Below are 6,560 nucleotides of genomic sequence, written 5' to 3'. Positions count from 1 at the left end.
AACATATTTTGAAAAGTTAACCAAAGTAAATTGATAAAAACAAATCAATTACTAATTTACAAACATAAAGCTACAAATTTCATAGTATTGAAAACAAACGTGCTACCAAAAATGGAACAGGAGAACAAGCCAATCGTTGACAAGAAACGTCAACGATGTTGTGCAATACACCAGCAGTCAACAGAAGGATGTATATAGAATTTAGACTGCTTTGTGCTAGCCTAGCATAGTTGCAGAGTTTTAGTTGCTATGTTAGTACACAAGAACGCCGTCCGCATGAAGCTAATCCCGTATTCCTTATAAGAACATACTTGAAAAAAACACAAGTTTTCGACCAATCAAAATCCAAGATACTTGAATAAGGTTTCATAAAAACTCGAGGTGAACGTATGTTTTAGTTGTTTACTTCACAAATCTTCATTCATATCGAGATTATTCTCACTAGATAATAAGCTTTCAAATTGGTAATTTTTCAACTTTAAGTAAGTAGTTTTATACTTGTATTTAACAAAAATCATATCTCTTTTATACATATATTTAACAAACATCATATCTCTTTTATACATATTTAAACAAAAATCATATTATTTAGACAATAACAGTAAATACAGAGGTAATGGATTTAACTTTTGAAAAACTTCGAATTCATAACTTAAGAATCAAGTCGGCTAATGGCCTTTTATTTGTTAATGTTAATGTTTTCATAATTTAAGTTTAATGATGTGACGTCCGTTACAATGTTTACGTTAGATAGATGCTCAATTTGTCTAGGAGAGTGTGTGTTCCGTTTATCATTATTTGTATTTATTAAAGTATTGTGATGTTTAACAATTACTTCCATATCAACTAATGCCCGTGTTGCATTACTTCGAAGCTGCAACATATGGAAATTGACTATTTTATTTATACCCCCCAGGAAATCGGTCCGATAAAGGCTTCTGTTGTTTTGTATTTGTTCTTGCGGGTTGTTATTTGTCTTTCTTTTCAGTCAGTTTTTATTTCACATATAGTTCGTTTACAACGTAAATATACAAGTAATTTAAAGAAGTAAATCGAGATTTTCTCAATTTAAGGTAGCACAATACAAAAGCAACCAAATTTGATCAAAATGTCATTTTCAGCTGTTTTTGTAACTTCTTGATATTACAAAACCACAGAAGAAAAATAAGTTTCCATATCTTGCACTGTTAATGAGTAAATTTTGATGATAATTAGTTTTATAAACAAATGCACGTGTCTGACTGATACAAATAAGAACATGTGGGCAGTACTTTGTGGTTAATCAATAGAATAATTTGATAGCTTTATGACCAATGACCAGCTATAAAAATAACAGTCATAGAAAAGAGGTTCAATTAGGGTTTTATAGAAAAAAGAAGATAGTGAAATCCAAATAAAAAACATTTCAATTTGAAACTGCTAGGAGAAAAAAACAAAAAAATAATTTGGAGCTATAGAGGGAATCAAATATAAATGTATTTCATGTTCACCGATTTGACTCAAATTCTCAAATTTGATTTATAACAATGTAAAAGATTTATCCAAATTATAAAAAGTCTAAAATAAACAATATACAGGGCATGGGCTCGATAATATGTAGCTTCGTTTCGTGTGTATTTTAGTCTAGACGCCATCTAACTAACTGTCGAGTTGACCTCCGAAAACATCCGATTGCCATATAAGCGATATAAACATAAATATAGATATCAGACTCGTGCATTTGGGTTTTTGTAGGTCTGTTTAATTTCATATTTTAGATTAAAAATATATGTTAAACATCGTTTTTACCTGTATAAGAATGATTTTTTGTGGATCGAATCAGTTAATCAAATGATTTACCTTTGTTTCACTTTCAATGTTGACATTCTTTTCCTTTAAATAGTTGAATACGCACAATGCATGCGGTATCCATCTCTAGCTAAGGGGTTAAATTGAAGTTCACATGAATACGGATTCAATGAAGTCGAATTATTCACTTGCAAGTGAATAATTCACCATCAATGTTTCTTAGCTTATTTTGACAAAATTGAACCATACTGGCTGCTGAAAGAGGTATATTATTTCACTATTTCACTTTCATTAATGAGTGAACCAAAAAATCATATTTTATATTTTTTATATATGTCGTGCCCCTTTAAACAAATATAAAGTGCAACAATTAATGTTGTTTATGTTAATGCTGATGGTTATATCAGATTTTCTTGAGGAGAATGTGTAAATATGAATTCTTTTTAAAAGAAAAAAAACAAATTAAATATTTTATTTTCAAACTACAAAAATAAGAAAAAATTCTACTTTGTGTTAACACCATATTTTCATTGTATACAATTATAATTGTAGAAATCCCCCCATAAGAATCATCTAGACTGACCAACTGATGATTTTATGTATACATGCATAACTTATTTTTTGGGAAAACGTTAAAAACAAAATATATTGTTTCATATACTAATTGAATAAAATATCCATATTGAAAACAAGCATATGCAATGTGTAATTAAACTTCTGAGATCATTGATGGTTGATGTTTATCTAGGTGGGCGGTGTTTTGACCATATCAGTAGTAACTGACTTACAGCAAGGTCAATAATGATATAACTTCTCCCGCCAGATCTGGTTTTTGATGCATAGGGTGTTCATTTTCTTTATATATTAGAATTGCTTAAATGGATTGCTTTCTTACTGGTAAAACCTAATTGATTTATGATTTATGATTAAAGGCCAATCCTTAAGTATTCCCATGGTACATGTGTGAATGATATTGAAGTTAGTGAGGTTCAAATAGAAAAATCCTTATTGATTCAATTGTGACACATATATTTTTGTCATGAAAATGTAGTTTTAAATGAAATTAGCTCCTAGACGGGTGCCCCCATATGCCCGATTTTACCACATGTTGTTCCTTGACCAGTGATCTTCAAAACCGTGTCTCAGATTTCCAAAAACATCAATAGAACAAATTTTATACCCAATAAAATTGAGGGATTTCTTATGACTTAAGGTTGCAAACTTAATTGAAGGGTTAAAAGAGAATGAAATACAAAAGGAAAAATCTGGGACACGGTTTTGGAGGTCAAACTGTGTTGCACAAGAATCTATCAAAAATGTTGAGATGCTATGAAAAACAAAGAAGCTAATTTCATTCAAATGTGGACATCAGAATCTAGCCACTAATTACATAATAATAAATTATGTAATAATTATGTAATAATGAAATTATCACCATTTGAAAGATTAATCTTTCTTCTTTCTTTTGATTCCTCATTTATGAATTTTAGAGCTTGATGAAAGAAATTACATCAGTTTAAAGTTGTCTGATTGGGGGTGACAAAAATCTTTCTATTGTGCTACCTTAAGCATTGTCCCTTATCAATCAAAAGATATTCATATGAAATCGAACAACATCGTAATAAAGTAGACTGGTTGTTTTTTAAATAATATTGTGAAGAAGAATAACAATACTTTTTCAGTACTAATTGACAGTGACTTGTTTTCCATAGGAGTAGCTGTAGACGTTGTAATAGACACAGAATGGCATCAGCGAAGTCATTTGAAACAGGTACTGTTTGTTGTTATACTTTATTTAATGTTACTTTTATACATTTCCATGCGCATGAAAATCAGGTATTTGCCTAATTTAACACAGACATGTATATTGAAGGTTTAAGGTACTACAATAACATGCACTGGTTACTTTGTCTTTCGGAGAAAACTGGATTCTGAATATTTAATTTTAAAACATTGTCTTAAAATTCAATTTATATACCATGGGCTTATCATAATTTTTTAATTGAATCAAACTATTCTCAAAAGACAGTTAATGCCATAAATGATACATTTTGGTTTCGTGTTGTGATTATCGAAGCGTTTGTGTATAGGGAGATTTACAGATAAACCTCAAATCAAACCAAATGTATATACTCGTCGAAAACTTATGAGACGAGGAATTGAGAAAATACATTTTTGATGATGCACAACATGCCTATAGTCATTATTCTATTAAAAATAAAATTGTATTTGCAAAACAGAAAACTTTGTTTTACGATTGAAGTCAGAATTTTAATTTAATCAATAAAAAATATCCCGCTTTAAAATCAACTAAATTAATTATCTTAAAGGGAAGTTACACTTTGCATAATATTTTAAAGTAAAACAATATTTACTTTCACATGTTTCAGAATTATATCCCAGGCTTATATTCCCTACAGTAATGGTCAAATAACTTTAAAAACACAAGAACATGTTAATTTTTCTGATTACAAGAGAATAATTGACCTTGTACTTCTCTTTTTTCACCCCTGACCATTTCAATTTTGTTTTGGTCTTATTATTCTTAGATGGTATTATATCTGTAAAAAGCGAAACATATCTAAACCTAGTACGGCATGGTTGAAACAACAAATTCGTAATAATTTGTCCAGTCAGGGGCAATGCCTCTGAAAAACATGATAGATCAAAACTTCATAATTCAAGGAATATGCTTATGAGCCTGTTGTTCAGTGGTTGTCGTTTGTTGGTCTGGTCATAAGTGTTTCTTCTTTCTCCTTTTTTAATTAGATTAGACCGTTAGTTTTCCTGTTTGAATTATCTTACAATAGACTTTTTTGGGGCCCTGTATAGCTTGCTGTTCGGTGTGAGCCAAGGCTCCGTGTTAAAGGACGTACTTTGACCTATAATTGTTTACTTTTTACACATTATGACTTGGATTGATAGTTGTCTCATTTGCACTCATACCACATCTTCTTATTTAAGGAATGACTGTAATATTTTTTCTGTCTATGAAGAAATAACATCAAAAATGTGTTGCACACTGAATAACTGAATAATAATTTATTTTATAGTGTGCACCACATTTATTATGTTAATTCGAATAGACAGAAAAAATATTACAGTCATTTCTTATAATTTAATTCTAAATTCCATTTTAAACCGGAGTAAACCATGAAAAAACGTTGATGACGTCACGGTCACATGACAAAATTATGTCTATGAGCTGATAAACAAAACAACGTCAGCCAATCAGAAGACGCGTTACATCCGAAATTAAATTATTTATAATTATGAATAATTTTTAACACAGTAGTATTTTGTCATTATAAATCTTTTTAACCGTACATGGCAAAGCGAAAATGAAAATTTGGTAGATGTAGAATACTGACGACGTCAATCCTGCATGATCTTGTTTAGTTTGTTTTTATAATCCAAATCATTTGTATGTATTTCATGTGAGTTTGATTATATTGTATTGAATCTTTGGATTTACGATAGACCGTTACTGAGCCGTTCGATAAAAATATATTTGGTGACTGCCATTACATGATGTGTGCATGGGTATTAAACTTTCATTGAGTAAGACCGCATGAAAAGGCATCAGATTATTTCCATTTTTTTTTTCAGTTGATACTAGAGTGATTGTCGAAGAGGCACTAAAAGAATTAAAAAATAACAACTTAATAGAAGATTTCCAAAAGTATGAGGCCAAAATAATGGATGTATTGGAAGAGGCAGCAAAAACGGAAGAAACAATTACGAAAGAAATGTTTAATATGGTTGACAAAATATCAGCCGAGGATGTTGAAAAGAAAATGTCACCAATAATTGGTCAGGATCGGGTAGACTTGATCAAGAAAGCTTTCAGCATTGAAACATACCAAATGAAATTGGTCAAAAAGTCAAATGGCCAGACGGTTGTACAGGTACGTCGAGGTGGAGCAGACTTCAGACCAGAAATAAATCTGGCAACAATTCAAGATGTTGAAATTGCAGATGTATTACAGTGGGCGAGCATAGCAGTTGAAATATTTATGTTGGTCTTAAGCTGTGTGGATATTGCTGTTGATTTAAGCATATCAAAAACAACAGTAAAACACTCATCTTCATACCTACCATTTCTACAAAATTTGTTGAAGGTTTAATCGAAACCCCGTGTCCCGCCTTTGATTGTTACAGTCAATGTAAAAATGACATATTGACTGCCAAAAACTTAGTCCAACAATTTAAACCGAGTTTGTTTCTAAATATTAACTAAGTCTATTTATCAGTATAATACAGAAAAATGAGGACGATAGTTATCATAGGTACCAGGATTATAATTTAATACGCCAGACGCGCGTTTCGTCTACATAAGACTCATCAGTGACGCTCAGATCAAAATAGTTATAAAGCCAAACAAGTACAAAGTTGAAGAGCATAGAGGACCCAAAATTCCAAAAAGTTGTGCCAAATACGGCTAAGGTAATCTATTCCTGGGATAAAAAAATCCTTAGTTTTTCGAAAAATTCAAAGTTTTGTAACAGGAAATTTATAAAAATGACCATATAATTGATATTCATGTCAACACCGAAGTGCTGACTACTGGGCTGACAAAATATTTAAAAATTTTGCTATATATATTGTTTTTATAATGGTTCCAAGTGATGACAAACATTTAGAAAAAATCCACTTAGATAAATAGAATCCAGTGAAAATGAGTATGCTCCTTGCTTTTAACATCATGGCGAATTGTTGTATCTTTTTTTACAGAATCTTTGGAATACTATTACAAAAATATTGTTATTAGA

General features: G+C 30.5%; 1 long non-coding RNA gene across 2 annotated transcripts; it reads left to right on the top strand.

Annotated features, from left to right (window-relative positions):
* Positions 1 to 369: 369 nt before the first annotated feature.
* On the top strand, positions 370 to 5,843 carry LOC127702545 (uncharacterized). 2 transcript variants are annotated; one of them, XR_007982477.1, is made up of 3 exons: positions 370 to 482; positions 3,471 to 3,559; positions 5,398 to 5,843. It is a non-coding gene; the product is annotated as an uncharacterized LOC127702545 (long non-coding RNA). The 2 variants fall into 2 exon arrangements; XR_007982476.1 differs by having other exon boundaries at positions 376 to 482; positions 3,501 to 3,559.
* The last annotated feature ends 717 nt before the right edge of the window (positions 5,844 to 6,560 follow it).

The sequence above is a fragment of the Mytilus californianus genome, unplaced genomic scaffold (genome assembly GCF_021869535.1).
Source record: "Mytilus californianus isolate M0D057914Y unplaced genomic scaffold, xbMytCali1.0.p SCAF_5, whole genome shotgun sequence".
NCBI classification, from domain to species: domain Eukaryota; kingdom Metazoa; phylum Mollusca; class Bivalvia; order Mytilida; family Mytilidae; genus Mytilus; species Mytilus californianus.
The sequence above is the reverse complement of the archived record's forward strand: the minus strand, read 5'-3'. Positions and strand labels throughout refer to the sequence as shown.